Raw genomic sequence first — 21006 nt, 5'->3', positions numbered from 1 at the left:
TTCTTGGGTGCTCTTGTAGGGAGAAGGGCTGAAGTTTGAAGTTTAAGATCACAATAAGAAGAGGCATTCAACGTGGGTTAAATAGGGTTGTTCTGTAGCTATTCTAGAAAGACTAAAGGGTTGAAAAGAGGCCGAGTATCTTACTTGAAGCTTCAACTAAAGGATGACTTAGCTTAATAAAGTTCATGAAGGCCTTTTACAATCATATACTTATGAGTGAACCCAACTCTTATTATTGGGACTTATCCTAGCATCCTAATAGGTGGGATATAGAGGAAAAATACAATCTCCTTTTCTCCATTGCATTCCTCCCACCTTGAAAACCAAAATGGGACATAATGAATTTCATATACACATACTTAATAGATATATATTCCCAATCTCTTGCCATCTACTAGTTGCGCCTGCTTGAGCTAGGCTCAAGCAATTAGTCAATCTAGAGCATGCATATCCCTACTTATTCTCCACACGCCTTTGGGTGGATCTCTCTATCCATGTAGTGCCAGTAAAATGGTTTGGGTATGGTAAGGGCTGCTAGCTAGTTTTTTAAACCTTTGTATTTACATCTATTTTCACCTGGCCTTACCCTACTCTCATCTCTATGTATTCTCAAATTAAACCAACTACATAATTAGAAACTTTGTTCTTGTGTGGTATCTCAAAATACTTTTCAAACATAAAATTACAACATACTGTCACAAGGAGACTAATCATGGTTTAACAGATCAAACTTGACATCTTACATTAACAATTTCCTTTTACGTGATGCCAGTCTTCTACCCAGGCCTTGGAACCATGCCTAAAGGGGTGTACTACATGACTGGGGGTTTTCACTACCAGTAAACTTAATTATAACTAATTATGAGAACAAGATAGCATTGTTTATATACCATATTGCTTAAATTAAAGATTAGCTTCCTATATGAATTACAGTGCACTGATAGAAACATAGATAGTTTCCAACAAAAAGCACCCAAAAAAGTAGCAAAAGTCATAGGAGACACTTATTTCGCTTCTTCGGTGCTGGTCTTTGAAGACCTCCACCACCATCATCACTTCCACATTCATCCTCCTGCACCTCAAGAGTTGTAGGTACCACTCCGCCCCTATTTCTTGAAAACTCTCTGATAGGAGTCTCTGCAGCCTTCTCAGAACAAGGAATCATAAGTGGATTGGTTCTATGAGGCATCAACTCCTCACCACTTTCAACAGCTTCCATCATCAACTTCCAGTCTTTAAAATCAAACCGAAAAACAAATTGGCTGTAAGAAGCTTCTCCAGATGCCATTTCTGTAGCTCTAGGAGAATTTTTGGGGACAACAAAATGTTTTCCATTTTCATCGACATTTATTTCAACTCTACCATTATTTACTAGAAATGATAACGCAAAGAAGTTTTCTACTGTCTGGGAAAATGATATTCTATTTAGAACCAAATTCTCTAATTTGGCTTGCTTCTGTTTTCGCAAAATGTTAAATATGCTTGCCATATTCTTGTCTTTTCTTATTTTTCATCTTTCGGGAATTCTTTCACTGCTTCAGGTCGAGTGCTTTTTGTCGGCTTAGTCTATTTTCTCTGTACTATAGTTTTCCTTTGCTTGGGTTCATTATCCATTGGTCCAAGCTTAGTGCAAATTCTTGCCACATGTTGGAAAATAGAAGCAACTAAAAGCCCAATATTTCTCCATGATATTTGGGTTTGATCATCATTTCCCTCCAAAGACTTGCTTCCATATGCCTGGTCACTATAGTTTCTTAGAATATCACTACTAATAAAATCATTTGGAGTATCACCATCATTGTTTTGTGATCTGTTAATAGTAGCGAGTGTGGATGTGAGATCAAAAAGTGTATCAACATTTGTAACTTGCTCACGAGGTCTCTAAACAATGTGCAAGCTTTCCAATTTGCTAATTATAGCCTCAAATTTTCCAGATTCTACTTTTAAAATATTTTCTCTCTCCTCAGCAATCGAAGTCTTGAGTGGATGATAATGGTACCTTAATATACAGTGTTGTACCATACTCTAATTGTTACCACTGCATGCAATAGCATCTTCTTTCTCTCTCGAGGGCTTACTATGGCCTTGTTGTGATCCTTTTACCCCACGAGAGGAATCTTCCAGTGTCTGACTCAATGTTTCTTCCTCTTTAACTCTAGCTTGGGTACCAAGTCTTCTACCCATCCTTTCTATCCTCTGCTTTTGGAGTTGATAGAAATGAAAATATTCAACCAAAGCTGGAAGGAAGGTCTTGAAATTGAGATTTCTGATTGAAGAACTGCTGTGATATGCAAAGAGAGCAAGAAAAGATTTTCTTGTTGCATTGAAATGAGGGAGGGCAGGGAGTTGTGATTTCCCCTACCCTGAGAATATTGCTTCGTAATAGAAGAGGGATGAAGGCCCACTATAGTGGATATAAAGTGCCAAGACATACGCATTTTCGAATGAAATGCGTAGGTGCAGTGTGCCAATTAAGCTTGAGGATTGGGATAATTGACACATGTGGGAGAGTGGCCATATTATTGAAGAATTGTTTACATTGAGGAAGGACACCATTTGAATATGGTAAGAATGTCAATTCTAACGTGGAGAGTTTCCAACACCACTTTCTCATCTACATGAGGGAGTTTACAATTTGTATATCTTTGTCTCAGTCCCATGGTGAATATATTAGTGTGAGGATCCATTGTTTCATGATCCATATGTTGGATGCTTTACTGAACTTGAGCTTTATAAAGAAATCTCTTTAGATATCCAAAACGTCTCAAAAATTTATTTGAACAATTATTGTCTTGCAACAATGTTTATTGATGATAAATTGCTTGGTAATGTACACATGCATAGAAGAGTGTGACTGATGGCATGGATACTCAGCCTTTCGGGTCGAAATGGCCACCTCTAAAGATAATATTTGGAATATCCTTTGAGCCTTTCTTTGAGATGGCATCCAAGAAGTTGGAGTGAAGACATCAAGGAACTCTATATTTTGACATATTCCAGCTGAATCACCAAACATGCAAGAGAAACTAAAACCAGGGGTTATATAAGTAATAGCCCCAATGTATGGGAAATCCAGGCTTTTAGAGGAATATTTCCACATTTAATAATTGGATGAGGATGAATATTTCTGTTACACTATGTGTTGTTATTGATATGTTTGGACGTTTTGGGTGAACACTTGACCCATCTTCAAGAACATCCAATAACATTCGAGTCCAAGACAGATTTAAAGAGATCATTTATCAAATTAGTTGTCCAGCTATGAAAGAAAATCATGTTTTGGAAGAGATACATCGTAGTACTATCAAAGAAGATTGTGGACCATGTTAGAAAATCGATCAAAAAGGTTTTCAGAATGTCTGCTAAAATTTGACATTTAGCATTGTCTTCGCATTTTCTTATCAACTTTCATGGAGGCAAAAAGTGACAGGAGAAACTTGCACAATAATGGCAACCACTAGAATGAGAAACACAATGAATTATCAAAATGGAATCTGTTGCTATGATGACCCATGGGAATATACTTATTACTCTCAACGTGGTTGTACAGGAAAAATAGTTTTTGCCTTTGAGTATATTTGATGTATCGTAATGTAGCGGTTGTTTCCCTGCTGCAATAAAACAAATATATATCCATCTCAAGGTGAAAGAATAACACCAGTATATCTTCAAATGATATGGGTTATGTGTTGTGCTCAACAACTAGGAAAGTCTCTATCGGTCATAGTGCGATCAAGCGGTGGGTTCGGGTTTCCATGCCTGTGCTATCAAAGTATATCGATACAAGTGATGAAAAAACATATGTTCAATTCCCTGGAACATATCTTATTTTCATTACTTGTCTAGGATAAATCCACGGCCATAGTTGAGAAATGTAATCAAAAGAAAATAAATATGTAGTTTATTTAAACAAATGTGGCATGAGCAGAAAACATATGCACCAAATTACAAAATGCGAAAGTCAAAGTGTTGTATAAAAGTTTTAAATTAAAAAAATTTCAAACAGTTGCTAGGAAGTTTAACGAATGCAACTGTCTAGCACTCATCCAATGGCCATTCGAGGAGGATCGAAGCTATCCATCACTATGAATATATCTATAAAAGAAAACAGGGAATTTGAAGAAGGGACCCTGATTTTTCATACCCAAATGTTGCCCGATTATTGAGCAAGGGCCTGACGAGTTAGTGAGGGTTTCCCTTTTCTCTTTGTTTCAATCTATTTTCATGCTTAGATTTTTGCTAATATGATGTCATTGGTGGACCTTAATATATGGCATTGCACCATACTCTAATTGTTACCACTGCATGCGGTAGCATCTTCTTTCTCTCTTAGGGGCTTACTATGGCCTTGTTGTGATCCTTTTACCCCATGAGAGGAATCTTGCAGTTCCTGACTCAATGTTTCTTCCTCTTTAACTCTATCTCAGGTACCAAGCTTTCTATCCATCCCTTCTATCACTTGCTTTTGGAGTTGAGAGCAATGCAGAAATTCAACCAAAGCTAGAAGGAAGGGCTTGAAATCTATGTTACTAGAAACCAGAAAGTAGAAACGAAACGACAAACGACAATGAGAAGAGAAGTGGAGTTTGGAGATTTCACATTCAAGAAACGAGGAGAGAGAAAAACAAGACAAATATGAAACATACAACCAAGCATTTGTTTCACATTCAAGAAATGAGGAGAGAGAAAAAACAAGAAAAATATGAAACATAAAACCAAGAATTCATCATTAACATTCTCGAATACTATGGTTCATAGGTAGTTTCTCATAGGCTTTAGCTGCTCACATTGGCCATTCCTTAATACTTATAGTGATCAACAAAGCTTCCATTTCTCACATAAGCCATTCTTGAATACCCATGTTTGATCCTCTAGGCTGGCAAATACAATAGTGAAGAAACACTTGGCACCGAATTCAAGTTTGATTTAGCCTTTGCATTTTCCGGATGAGTACATGATCCCACATACATTGTATATATTCTTGGATGTGACATGAGTGGACCTCAAATTTGGGATCTATTTTATCATTTTCCGCACAGTCACTTGGTTATTGTTTTCATGGTTGGTTACAAGATGGTGGAGATTGAGTTGATCTCCATTGGATATAGAGCCAAAAATAGAGGGTTTTCTCGAACTATTGCCACTTGCAAAACCATAAATACTACAACATGTGTTTGAAGACAAAATCTAAAGAGAAAATTTTCAAAAATTTATCTTTAATCCATTATAATAGAAAACTAATCTTTATAATAATAAAAATAATATATTTTAAAAGTATAGTTGAACTAGATATTAAATTGCTAGTTTGTGAGAAAAAAAATTAACTAAATTATTTAACTAATTTATAAAAATAAATATAAAATATCTATACACATTACTGATTTATAAAAGAGATTTGATCCCTTTAGGGTGTTGGTATATCCTAAATTAAGGTGGATCTAGGCTAGTATATATTATTTACCATAATTATTGTTAAAGTGTATAACGATTATCTCATATCTGTATTTGCATTGATTAAATGATTATTATATGTAGTCATGCTTTATATTAATTATTTTAATGCATCATATATATGGTTTTGTATAGTAAATTTATTTTTATGTTAAATTTTAATAATTAAATTTAGATATTCTTTCTTGATATTAGTTATTTTTTATTAATTTTCATTTTATTCTGTTGGATCCATTAAAATTTGTTATCTGAGTCAATGTTTCCAATTAACAAGTGTGGTTGATTAATATAAATAAGTGAAATAAATTATTAAATTGTGATTTTTTTAATTTCTACTTAGTTAAATATTATATATAAATATCACTTGTGGTTATAACATACCAAACCATTCATTTTTAGTTGTTAAATATGATTATGTTAAAATAACTTAAAAAAAAAAATGTTATCACCCATGGTTAGAACTTACCAAACCATTCTTTTTTAGTCCCTAGATTGTTTATGTTAAAATAACTTTTGAAAAAATGTTATGGCCAATAGTTTTGTTATATTTGATGGTTTTGTACTTTATATTCATTTAATTTGCTAATTTTTGCACATGGTTTTGTTAGATTCCATGGTTCTATATTTAATATTTATTTAAATTTATTAGTTTTTTCTCATCAATTTTCTTTCATAAATTAAAACAAGCCAGAGAGACCTTGAAGCCTTGAAAAGAAATGTCATAATCTAGGTATTTTATTCTAGGCCCCTCTTAATATATTTTTGGTTGTTACATTTTTGTGCCAAGAGACCCTTTCGACTTGGGGAATATGTTATAATATTTGACATTTTAACTCAGACAAAATAAAACAAAATCAAATCAAATAAAAAAAATAAAAAACATAAAATTCTCTTGTGCATAGTTTTTTCTTGCCCATGGTTTTTTCCCATGGTACTCCTAACCCATGGTTTTTGTCCATGGTACTTTTCTGCAATGTAGCCTATTCAAAGGTTAATAACTAAAGCAACCTAGATCCATTTTAACTGTGGATCAAGCATTGAGAGGATCAAATCTCTTCACTTAAAGAGGTTTGTAGCTCGAGAGAGAGAGAGAGAGAGAGAGATTTGATCTCTCTTGATGCTTGAGAGAGATAGATCTATGCTGGTTATTTATAAATGAAGAGGAGTATTTTCTTGTAGTAGTAATCCTATTTGTTTTGTATTTAAAATTTATTAAATGGTGGATTTCTATTTTGTATTTTGATTTTTGAGACTTGTTTATTTTTATAAATTTACAATTATTTCTATCACTATTTTTATGTAATTATGAAACTTTCCATATTTATCATAGTTGAAATTATGTTTGTATTATAGACATATTAATCAATAGCTTGTTGCTCTTAAGCTTTGTTATTGCAAATTACCTAACATAATCTCTCTTATCACGGATGAAAAAGCATTTATGGGATAAAACTATGAATGGGATGGATAATAGATAATTATTATTTTTTATATATTAAATTAATGTCTTTGGTTGATGATATTTAATATTATAGATAATCTAATAGTTGATAAAATTTTCTGTAGGATGGTTTTATCAAAATCATTTTCCAATCGTTTGAGAGGTTATAAACCAGACCAATGGCAAAAATAATATTGTGTCCCAATGTTTATATAAAATAATTAATTAACTAGAAAAATTAACTAAATTATTTAACTACTAATTTATAAAAATATATATAAAATATCTATATACATTACTAATTTATAAAAATATATATAAAAAAAACCTTATACATTTAAATTTATAATTTTATATAAAAATACACATTTTAAATATTAGATACAATCACTAAATCCACTTTTAAATAAAAGCAATACCAAAATAATAATTTTTTTTTTTTTTTTTTTTTTTTTTTTGTAAAAACTTAACCATACACTACTACACATCAATGACTACAATTAAGAAAATAACATAACTTTAACTCATAAAATCTCTAAATAGTCAACGTTGTTAAAGATATATTAAGCACTATTGCAAGGTGTTGTCACTAGGGAGAACACCCAACCTATTTGCAACAAACCTGTTCCGTTAGCACCTAAGCTATATATGGTTGACTTCTAACCATAGACTATGAAAATGCCTTCAAAAACTATCCAGAAAACCAATGCTTTTTATGATTCATGTTGACGTCCAATTGAGAAGAGATCCATATTGCAAATGAACCAAATTAACATTTTCCATAAAACGGTTTCAAAAAACGAACCGTTTTTGGAAAACCCAGTTTGTTGCATTAAAAAACCAAATCTATTCCATTTCTTATACTGTTTTTTTCAGAAACAAAGAATTTCGTTCTGGTAACGGAGCTTGAAATTGAGGCTTCTGATTAAGAACTGCTGTGAAATGGAAAGAGAGCAAGAAAATATTTCTACGTTGTTGTCTTTTCCGCTGTTTTCCTGGTATGGTATACTAACAAACTACTATTTTTGTAATTTTTGGTGTGGTATACTACCAAACTACTATAAGAGTTCAACATATATTTAATATAAAATTCATTGCCAATATAGTAATTGTGGGGCTAGTTCATTTGAAGCTAAATTCTTAAAAAACAAAACCCAAATAACCTAATTTCACGTGAAAAAGTTAGTAGATTGTTTGAAGCAATTGAAATCGAGGAAGGAATTAAAGGATAGAAAGGGTATTTGTGCAAGTATTTTCTTGGGCTCTTGAAAGAAGACTAAGGCTTCTGATCCTTCCATCATGGTCCACATTTGCCCAGCGAAAACAGATCCATGTTTTGTGAGCAAGCCATTGAAGAGATCCTCCTTAATCTTATTTCTCAAGGCATCCAAATTTAACCATGAAACAATCATTGCCAGCGAATTACTGCAACATTTCATGTGAAAATATAAAACAAATTTGCAAATCAATTCTAAGAATGGCCATCGATCTAGAAACCCTAAAAATTGATCCAATGACCTGTACCTATTTCCATATAGCCACAGATCAGATTGTACTATGCACATGGTCTTTTTTTTTCAACTACTCAACATACATTTCATGTGAAAATATAAAGCAAATTTGCAAATCAATTCTAAGAATGGCCATCGATCTAGAAACCCTAAAGATTGATCTAGCCACCATTACTTGTTTCCATATAGCCATAGATCTGATTGTAATGTGCCCATGGTCTTTCCATTTTTTTCAACTACTCAACATTCATTCGAATACACTAAGGCGGGAAGAAAACTTGTTCTAGTCTTTCCTTTTTTTTTCAACTACTCAATATTCATTCGAATACACTAAGGCGCAAAAGAAAATTGGCATAATGGTCTTTCCTCTTTTTTCAACTACTTAACATTCATTCGAATACACTAAGGCAGGGAAGAAAACGTGGCAAAATGGTCTTTCCTTTTTTTTCAACTACTCAACATTCATTCGAATACACTAAGGCGGGAAAGAAAATACGGCAGAAATTAAATTTTTAATTTGGATGATCGTTAAATTTTTTAATTATAATTATTTATTTTTTTATAAATTTTAAAAACATTATATTTTATGAATATATCAAAATGTATGGAATGTATATTTTCTTATCTTATTGTATACTCATTTCAAAAAATTATATTTTTTATTTTTCATAATTACAAAAAAATTAACCATATTGTAAGTTGTAATTTTAAACAAATTTGGATTTGGATTTCATACAATTAAGAAAAAAACTATAATTTTTTTTATTAATGTTTAATTATCTAATACTAATATTATGGGTTTCCATGTTATTTAAACAAATGAGATTTGGTTTTATAATTATTATGTTAAACTTTAAAGCTAAAAATTAACTTTTAACAATGCAATCATTTATAACCAATTTGGATGTAGTTCATTGTTATGGCAGTAAGAAATGAATCCCATGAGTCAATTGGTTGTAGTTCATTGTGATGGTAGTAAAAAATGAATCTCATGAGCCTAGTCCCACCCACACATTGGTATAGTTCCACCCAAGGAACCATTGATCTTTCTCCATGAATCGGTAATATTGTACCAAGAAGCACCATAATGTATGGCATTTCTATTTCCCACAATTGAAAAAGCACCATAAATCCTTCTACATGAGCATTTTGTTTCCGTATTGTTGAACTAAACATGGCAAGACTTTCATGTGGCAACAAGAATTTCCGAAAACCTCATCCCCCCTATCACAATATATCTTAGAATCCGTCATGTTGGAGTGTAGTATCGCCAGTAAGCATATAGGAGTGTAGGGGAACACAACCTCAAAGTCAATGGGAAGCCAAGGGGAAAGGTTTGTGCATCTAAGAGGGATACCTCGATTACATAGATGTGATTTTCTAAGCTTTTGTATTAATCAAATGTATATTTGAGGGGGAATTCAGCGATAAAAAATGCTTGACTAAATTTTCATACACAAGGGTTGATTCTACTCCGAATTTTGATACTTTGTGTTTACTCACTTTAATGTCATTACATATAACTAATAATTTGCAAGTCCTTGTCTCATATGATCTCATTTTATTTCAATTGTGAAGTGACTAAGCCTTGAACCCCAAATCCTCATAGCTAAGATTTACAAAGTATGCATTGCCTCATTTCCTCTCATTTTACTTCAATTAAATGGAGCAACTATGCCTTAGCCCCAAACCCACACAACTAAGCTTTGCACATTAAAGAATCATCTCTCTCCCTGGTATTACACTTGGTTTAGATATACAATTCTTAGAAGAGAAGCAATGCCTCACTAAATACCTTACATGTTAACTTATCATCTGATCCCATTACATTTTCCAAGCATTGAGGACATTAATAAAATTTCAAAATTCAATTTCACACTCATTTGATGTAATCACCACGTTCCATCAATTTCAGGGAAAATCTACAAATAAATGTAAGTAATTATTTTGATTTTTTTCATTGATTCTAAATTAGCGAGAAAACTGCAGATGCATATTTATTTTTAAAGTACAATCATCCAAAAAAACTCATCAAAGACTAAAGATAGGTTAAAACCTTTATGGAGTGAAAAATATTGTTGGTATCCTCCAGAATAACACTACTTTTAGAAGCTGGGTTTAGATTTTACCACAAATGCAAGAACCAAAGTGAGAAGCTTATTTTAAAGTTTTTATAACATGATATATTATTAAAAAAATTGAAGAAGCACACAATACAAAAAAATTTTGTATCTAGTATCATTCTAGATAGAGAAAAGTACTCGTTAGGCTATCTATGACATGAGTAAGAATTGATACCCACCTACTTTCAAAATCATTATGGACGTTTGAATATTAAAAAAGGAATTGATTAGGCTACCTATGACTAAATAAGAGTCTACCTATGACTAAATAAGAGTTATTGCCCACCTTTCCAAACTATCATGTACATTTAAGCTATCATATTTTATCAACATCCTTTCTATGATGCAACACGTTACAACTTTCCATTATATTTATGCATAATATGAGTTGATGTACTTGTAAGGTGCATAAATTCCAAAATAATTGTCCAAATACCCATGTTTCCACTAAATTAATTGTTTAAGTAAGAGACACATTCTATTGTAGGAAGCATGCATCAATCAAACACTGCTCTACTCATAGTTTACAAACCCAACCAATTTTTCATACACAAACACATTCAAGACTAATCCACAATAACAAACAATGCTCAAAACAATATTCTTCATCAAACATCTACCAATGCATAAACAATGAGGAGACAAGAGACACATAGAATATTCGATCAACCAGGGCCAAAACCTCTCCAACATGAGAGGAAAACCCAAACGAGATCTTCTTCTTATATAGACTTCAATTGATGAATACCAAGACCATGGCCTAGACCCTTGACTCAATGACCTCTCCAAGACCAAGTCACAAGCCTCCTTGATTCAACTTCCTTATTTTTCCTTGAGTCAACGATGATTAAGCTTCTTCCTTCAATAACTCGACTATCCTTCAAATCCCAGTTCCATGGATCAGATCTGTAGCTCTTGGCCCTCTTACATAAACACTAGAACGCGTGGTTGACCAACCTGTCAAACCTTGATCTTCTTTGCTTGGATGGTATGAACTCTTATCATAATTCAGGTGTAACCTTGCTTATCTTCGTCCTTGATTCGACTTCTTGGACAACAACAAGATCTTCGAACTTTTCTATAGTAGATAGTTCTTCCTTCCTTCGCACGTGTGGATCTATTAGCCCTAAAATAGACCCATAAACAACACAAAAGTCTTCTCTCTTTGTTTCCTTCTCTTGGTTGGTTATCTTCTCACTTCTTATTATAGACTTACTTAACCAAATTTGCTTGTCCACAAATGGAGGATGAGCTGCCCTATATATAGTGGTTTTTTCATCAAAAAAACGTGTTAGGAAGTGTTAAGGAGTGCTAGGGGAACACAAGGGAGCAATAGGTGAAAATAATGCATGCAAATGAACGATTAAGATTTTGTGACAGGAAGTGTTAGTGAGTTCTAGGTGTGCTAATGAGGGAGTGATAAGGCATGATAGGCAGTGTTAAGGTATATTAGAAGTCAGGGAAACATTCCAAGATGTGTCAGGTACTAGGGTGTGCCAATGCATGCCACGAAGTGTTAAGGAGTGCCAGGGAAACATATGGGAGCACTAGTTTCAAATTCATGGAAATGAATGACTAAGGGTGTGTGACAAGGAGTGTCAGTGAGTTCTAGGTGTGCTAAGGAGGGGACGACAAGGTATGTTAGGTGATGCCAAGAAATGCTAGAGTGTTAAGGCGACATGCCAGGGTATGCCAATGCGTGTCAGGGTGTGCCAATGCGTGTTAGGGTGTGCCAATGCATGTCAGGGAGTGTTAGGGAGTGCGACATAAACACAAAGGAAAACCAGTTCAATTCATGGAAATGAATGAATAAGAGTGTATGATAGGGAGTGTCAGTGAATTCCAAGTGTGCTCAAGAGGGAGTGACAAATTTGTATGCTAGGTAGTTCCAAGGCATGCAAGAGTGCCATGACATGTCAAGGAGTGGTACGATATGATAGGGAGTGCTAAAGCATGTCATGGCATGCAGGGAATGCCAACATGTGCCACATAGTGCCAAGGGATTGTTAGACATGCCAGGTGTTATGCCATGTCAAGATGTAAAGTATGTTGCTTAGTTGTTTTATGGCCATGGTTAGACGTGAGCCTTGACTTGGTAACTTATTAAGTGAGATGAGCTAATATTGGGCATAAGTAGCCTAAGATGAGTTATAGGCCATTCTTAGGTGAACAAGGGATAGTATAGTTGTAGTAACTGTAACTTCATCAAGATGTTGTAGTTGAGGTAGGACTTGGTTGGTTCCAAAGTCTTAAAATCAATAAGGGTAGTTATGAGGGCATGATAGCTAAGGAGTGCCAAGGCATGCCAGGGAATGAAAAGGTGTGATAACACATGCCAGACAATGTCAATGCATGTCAAGGAGTGTTGGGGAGTGTGAGGGAATCACAAGGGACAAGTAGGTCAAAGTGCATGGAAACAAACGAATAAGAGTGTCTTCCAGGTGTCCCAAGGATGAAGTGTATTAGGATAATTTCATAATAGGACTTGCAATAAGTAAGCCTACAATTACGATAAGGAAATGGAAAAAGCAATTTTAGACAAAGGGAGACTTTTGTCTAGGGACAACACTATTTTTTCAATGACTTGGTTGGGTTCCAAAGTCACAAAAAAAGTAAGGCTATCTATGAGGGCATGGCAACTAGGGAGTGCCAAGGTGTGCAAGGAATGCCAGGAAGTGCTAACACATGCTAGAAATTTCCAAGGCATGTTAATCATTCCAAGACATGCCAAGTGCTAGGGCATGCCAAGAGGTGTCAGGTGCTAGGGTGTGGCACCAATGCATGCTAGGGAGTGCGAGGGAAACACAAGGGAGGACTAGTTTCAATTGCATGTAAATGAATGAATAAGAGTGTGTGATGGGGAGTGTTAGCAAGTTCTGAGTGTGCTGAGGCATTGACAAGGTATGTTAGGTAATGTCAGAGAAACACAAGGAAGGACTAGTTTCAATTGCATGGAAATGAATGAATAATAGTGTATGATAGGGAGTGTTAGAAAGTTATGGGTGTGATAAGGAGGCATCTCTGGACAAATTTTGGGAGGGTTTGGAGAATTTTTTTTGTTTTGGTGCAGACTTGCAATTTTTTGGCAATTTTTTGTCTAGCAGCACAGCGAGCTCACACTTTGCTTCTTCCTCAGGGCTCCAAATGATGTAAAATTAGCATTCTTGGAAAGCTTATGACCCCATCTCAAACCCTATTTTCCCACTTTCCTGGTCTGGGACTCAGGTTTTGAGAAATTTGCAAAAAATAGGCCAAAAATAATCTTTCTGCCCCTCTCTTTCCATTTTGTTGCGCACCTCAAGACACCTTGGGAGAATGGCCATATCTCAGCGAAAAATTGGTCATGTTGAGCGAAACAACACTCTAAAGACATATACACTCTCCCAGATTTCTATAAAAGGCTTCCAATTTGGATTTGGACTTTAGAGAGGCACTCAAAAATGGCCTCCAATAGCTCGTTGTACACCTGGAAATTTCTCATATTTTTGTAAAATTTTCTCTGTGTAATTTTTTGTAATTCCTAGTTTGACTCTAGTAAAAGTCAAAAGGGTGAAGTAGATGAATGTGAGGGGTAAAATTAAATGTAAATAATGGGTGGTTAGTATTTATAAGTTGTTTTGATGTAAATTTGACCTCATTTATGAGAGAGGTTGGAGTCAAAGTTAATTGTAAAAGTCATTTTTAACTTCCTTAGACATTAGGGTTTGGTTAGAACACCTCATGGAACATTTCCTAGAGTCATTGATTCAACCCCTAAGAGTGGGGAGATGTTGTTTTGGTTCTTATGTATTAGTTTCTCAGTGAGAGAACGAGTTGGATTTCAAAGGAGAGAATTATTGTAGCTTGTACTTGGACATTTTCTGGAAATCAAATGACACAATTTGCAACTGTTATTTAGGAATTCATGTGCAGTAAGTTTGTGATGTTATTTTTTCTCTGTTATAGCTTTATATGAAATATGTTAATCTTCTCTTTCCATTCATCAATTATTCAATGTTTTTCCTTACATTTTATAAATAAAATTCTTTGCATAAAGCTCTGTTTTGATGGAAAAATCATTATGTGTTACTTTATTTCTTGCTTAATGAATTCATGTTTCATGCTGATTAATACTTTTCGCTTCTTATAAACACTACCCTACACTGAAAAACCCTATGATCCATCACAAAAGTAATTCTACCTTTCTCCTTTTTTTTATTTTTTGTTGTAACCCTTTGATCCTCTGACCTAGCTACTTGGTTTTTCTCCCTTATCTAGCAACAAAACCCTAAATTTTCCAAAACCCACTTGAACCTAGCTATCTAGCCTAAAATCCTTTACATTCCAGTCATATCTTTGTTTTTATTTCATAGAGACAGCCATCTCTGGTTTGGTAGGACTAGCTACCAAACTAAAAGCTTGGTTTGTGATTACCTCCGTCGATCTCCTCATCAGCCTGGGACATTGTGGAGGATAACAGAGGCAATTAGGGAGTGCAAAGGTGTTCTAGTGAATGTAATTTTCCCAAGTCATGGAAAAATGTAATGCTAGTTGTAAGGTCATGACTGCCAAGGTGTGTTACGGAATGCTAGGGCATGCTAACATGTGTCAGATAGTACGAAGACATGTCAAACAAGATAAGACGTGCCAAGTGCGAAGGCATGCCAAGATGTACAAGGGTGTGACAATGCATGCTAGGGACTGTCAAGGGAACAAAAGGGAGGAACAAGTTAAACTACAAGTAAATGAGCACATAATAGGGTTAATAAGTCATCAATTTACCTTTTCCATGAGGGTCATGCTAGGAAAGCCAACACTAAGTGCCAAGTGCCAAGTGTCAATGCATTCTAAGTGCCAAATCTTCCTCCATTTCTTCTCATCTAGTTTCCAATAATTTATCTCAAATAAATTTAATATTAAACCATGCCAAATCATACCAAGTCATCTCAATGCATGCCAAACATGCTAATACTTGCCAAGTTCCAACACGTGGCAAATGCCAATGTGCTTCATGGAGTGTGATGCATGCTATGAAGTGGACGAGCATATTAAAGAGTGCTAAGGTGTACTAGAGAGTGCCAATGCATGTTGAGGAGTGTTAGGGAGTACTAGGACAATACAAGGGAGAACTAGGTCAAAATGCATGGAAGTGAATGAATATAAGGGTGCATCGAGGAGTGTTAATGAGTGCTAGCTTTCATGCCAAGGAGGGAGTGACAAGGTATGCTAAGCACGGGTAAGGCACGCCAGGTAATATCAGGGAATGTCAAGAAGTGCTAGAGTGTGCTAGGTATTTTTGGGGTGTGTTAGCATGTGCCAAATAGTGCCAAGGCATTCTAGGTGCTAAGACATGCTAGGATGTGCATGGTGCCATAGTATGTCAATATGCGTCAAGAAGTTTCAAGGAAAAAAAAGGAATAAACAAGCTAAAATGCAAGGAAATGAACACATAAAGGGGTTAATAAGTTGGGACTTTATCTTTTGCAAAAGGGGCATTCTAGGCACACTTATAATATGTCCCAATGCATGCCAAGTGCCAATGTGTGCCAAGTTCTAATGTTTTTCAATGCAATATTTTGCCAAGGTGTTCCAGGGCATGCCAACACATGATAGGGGAGTGCTATGCTATGCTAGGGCATGCCAACATGTGCTTGGGCATCCTACTCATGGAAAGATGTTCTAGGTACAAATATGTTCCAAGACATGCGAGGTGCCAAGGAATGTTAGTGTACTATTCCAAAGCATGTTAAGGTGTGCCATGAGTGTTGAGGAGTGCTAGGTCTCTCTCATTAATATAATTTATAGATCTTGATTATGTATTAAATAATATAGTTCCTACACACACTAGTGGAACTTTATTTAAAGGAAATTTGCTAGATAATAAACCTAATAGAGATGAATCATGTGTTGACTCATAGGAAAACTATATTCTTATGACATGAGGGAAATGATACACACTAATTAATTCTTTAAAAATTGACTGACTATTATAACCACTATGACCTTGGACACATAATAAAAAAGGCTCCACAACAATGGTCTTAAATCATTATCTTTTGACAAAAAATATAGTAACAAGTACATACTCATCAAAAACTCATTGGAATGATCAATGACGATGAAAATTTTTTGACTGTCACCAAAAGTAACCAAAAAGAGCATGGTTGAGGGTCAATAAAATACCGTCACTAGAAGTGTCACCAAAAAGAGAATTAATGATGGACCTTTAACGACCCTCACCAAAAGTGTGACCAAAGAGAAAATTAGTGACGGGCCTTTAATGAACCTCACCAAAAGTGTCATTGAAAATGGATTTGGTGACAAACCTTAAAGGACCATCACTATATACACTTACAACGATGATTTTTTAAAGACTCTCACCATATGCGACATTGGTGATGGTCCTTAAAGGTCCGTTACAGGCATGAAGCATCATAAAAAGCTCATTGGAATGATCAATGATGACGAACATTTATTGACCATCACCAAAAGTAACCAAATGGTGACAGTCAATAAAATATCGTCACTAGAAGTGTCACCAAAGAGAGAATTAGTGATGGGCATTTAATGACCCTAACCAAAAGTGTCACCAAAGAGAGAATTAGTGACGAGCCTTTAACGACCCTCACCAAAAGTGTCATTGAAAATGGCTTTGGTGACAAACCTTAAAAGACCATCACTATATACACTTACAACAACGCTTTTTTAAAGACCGTCACCATATGTCACATTAGTGATGGACCTTAAAGGTCCGTCACAGGCAGGACCCTCACCAATGACCTTTTTTCTTGTAGTGTGACACTAAATGGGGTCTTGGAACATCATTGGTGACACATCCAAGTTCATGCATGGCTTCATGAGCTTATTATTCCAAGCAATCATTGAATTTTTTTTAAAAGGGTTGGTTATATATATATATATATATATATATATATATATATATATATATATAATATATATATATATATATATATATATGACATTTTATATAAAATAATTTTTTAGTTTAATTAATTATAATCACACATTATTATAATAAGTTATATAAAGTTTAACTTTCATTCTTTACTTTTATAATGATTAAAGTGAAATATGAAATTTTACATATACATTATTTAAAAATTAATTCGAAGTTGGAAAAGAGATGCTTTACAATCAATGTTGCAAAATCTTATGTTACATACAATTTATAAAAATGGATTTTGTTTTCCAAAGTATTAAGCACTTAAACAACATGTAAGTTTGTGATCTAATCTCTTAACGCATATACAACATCTACCATCAGAGGACATGAGGGGGCCCTCGCCCTGTCAAAATTTAACCAGGGGAAGTGGGGGGGGGGAGGGGGGGGAGGGGGGAGGGTGGGGAGCACACATTGAGATCTTTTATAAACATTGCCAATCCTTAAATATATGATCGAGATTAAAAGCAGGACTCCTCCCCCCCACCCTTTGAAATTACCAAAGGAGGGGGGGCACTTTAAAGGCTTAAAGAATGCACAAGTTTGCGACTTAATATTTCAACACACATACAACATCTACCATCAGGAAACATGAGGGGTCCCTCACCCTGTTAGAATTTAGAGGGGGGGCATGTTGTTCTATTTTCTAAACACCACCAATTGTCAAATCTAAGACCAATGTTGCTAGCAGGACCCCTCCCCAAGAGGTATATCCATATGCCTTTATAGTTTCCTTCGACAACCCCTCCAATCCAATGACGTGGTGGCTACACAAATTTAATGAGCATGATTGAATTGCATGATCCTCCTTCCCCTAGTTGATGTCACTAAGGGGTCCACATTAAGGTTCCCTCAAAATGTTCCACGAATACCATCTGATGGCCCATGTTGATCACCGTCAAATCGACAGAATGTGGGGACTTTACCTCGCCTCAATATGGAAAAGGGGGTCATAGAATTCAGTCCTTTTCATCCATTTATAATCTAACTCGACCATTGATTATATATATATATATATATATATATATATAAACGAAGTCTTCGCAAGCCCTAAATTTTATCATATCCATTTTAAAAAACACCCTTTCACATGCGTGTAAGAAGTTTGGACATACTTGCCCGAGTAGAGTTCTGACATTAGAAGTGGATTAGGCAATAAAAATATACATAAAATATCTATATATTTTAAGAAAAAAATAAGCAATGAAACCACTCATAATCCTCAGTGTATATTCTAAAGGGGCAATGATGAACACTTCAGCTAAAATTTTCATGTGAAAGGAAATATCTCTCTAAGACTATTGAAAAGACAAAACCACCAAGGACATAGCTTCAATAAACACTTGAAGTTTACATAACGTCAATTTAGGAGAGGATAAAAAATGTATACATGAAGTTAAATATTGCATTTAGGGTACAACACACTTATGACTAAGAGAGTATGTTAAATGTCAGACTACAACATTATGTTTGGCTAGCTAATACTTTGGAAGAAAAATGTATTTTTTAGAGGCACTAGGGTCATAATTTTAACAATTTTTCTTGTTCATTTGATTTAGATATTAAATCATAATTGACATTATTCTTATGATATATTGCTTATGCATTTAGTCCTCAAGTTCAAGGATGAATCGTCTAGAGGACACATAAAAAATTTATGATACAAAATTTATATTAAGGTAGACATGTTTGAATCTAACACAAATGATAAAAAAATTATTATAGAGAAAAGAGTTAAAAATCATGTTGAAGCTATTAAAAGAAAATGCTTCATTACAACAAAAATTATTGTGCATATGATAGAAAAGTTTAGCAAGAAGAGAAGTTGAACTAATTTAAATGAAAGCCTTTAGTTATCAATCTACCTAAAACACTAATACACCACTACCAAGGCCTTACTTACATAGATGATCTTAACCTTCATTTAAGGGCCATGTATTTAAAATATACATTAATATGAATCTAAATATAAAATTTTAAAAAATGCTTTTACTAAAAACTTTGAAAATTACTTAAGTCTACCAGAAAAAATCCTAATATCAATAGAAATTAGAACACCACTACTCTCACTTATTATAATAATTAAGTTGAATATACTTATATCTTCAAATTTAGTACCCACATTTATAAACAAAGAAACCTTGTTATGGTTAACCTTGTTAATACTCTAAGATTATTAACAAAAAATAGATTATGTTGTTAAGCCAACATTTCAAAAATCTAAATTCTTTCACATTAAAATTAAGTTATAAATATATTTAATGAAAAGTTGCAATACACATAAAATTCATAAAAGGTGTGTTGGACATAGAGTTCATAAAAAGTATTGTAAACTTACGAATTTTATATATCATAGATGTTGGGTGCATTCATGATATTTTGCATAATGAATGGCTTGTTTCAATACATATCTATCTCACCACAAAAAAGATAGAAATTCATTTATTCTCCTCAAGTTCATCATGAATTCTTTTCAAAATGATTGCAACTTAAAATCATTTGTACTTTGGATGCATTTTTAAATATTGGAACACGAAACACTTTGAATTAATGGCTTGATTGTGCTATATGAAAGTAATGCCATTTCAACAAATCGATGATGCATATATCATTTCCTTATTTTAGAAGTATGATGTGGCCTTTTTGACAATTTTTACAAAACATTCATTTATTAGAGGAAGTAAGAATCTAGTATGCCACACCTTCCACTCTATTTCTAGAGAAAGAAATTTTTAGGGAAGTGGTTTCTTGGGTAGAGTTTATTGTCATTAATATAAAGGTAGGTTCATATTATAATAAAAGGGTATTCGTGTGGGGATGGAAATAATCTTATGCAATACAAGAAATGAAGACTAAGGCCAAGTCAATTGATTCCAAAATATCACACTAAATAAAATCTTGAAAAGGTGAGAAGTTTATGCAACAAACAAACTGAAGAGTAAGGTCAAATGGAAGTGATTCTCATAAAGTGACAATAAATGGGATCATGGAGCATTGTTGGTGAAACGTCAAGTTCAAGCATGGATTCATTAGATTAGTATTCAAAGCATTCATTGAATTTTTAAAAATTAATTTGAAGTTGAAAAAGAGATGTTTTGCCATCAATGTTGCAAAATCTTATGTTACATATAATGTATAAAAATGGGTTTTTCCCACTAAAGTATTAAGGACTTAAACAACATGCAAGTCTATGATCTAATCTCTCAACACATATACAACATCTATCAGACAACATAAGGGGGGCCTCACCCTGTCGGAATTCAAGGGGGTTTGGGGGGGGGGGGGTGGGTGTGTTGAGTTATTTTATAAACACCGCCAATCCTCAAATATATGACCAATATTGAAAAAATGACCCCTCCCTATCTATTTGAAATGACTAGAGGAGGGGGGTTGCATTAAAGGCTTAAAGAAAAAGCAAGTTTGTGACTTAATCTATCGACATGCATACAACATGACATGAGGGGTCCCTCACTCTGTCGAAATTTAAATGGAGGGAGGTGCCACATTGAGTTGTTTTATAAACACTGCCAAATGTCAAAT

Source organism: Pinus tabuliformis, chromosome 8 (assembly GCF_031772625.1).
Source record: "Pinus tabuliformis cultivar Carrire ecotype Pingquan chromosome 8, CPIR1, whole genome shotgun sequence".
Classification (NCBI taxonomy): Eukaryota; Viridiplantae; Streptophyta; class Pinopsida; order Pinales; family Pinaceae; genus Pinus; species Pinus tabuliformis.
Note: the sequence above shows the minus strand (reverse complement) of the source record.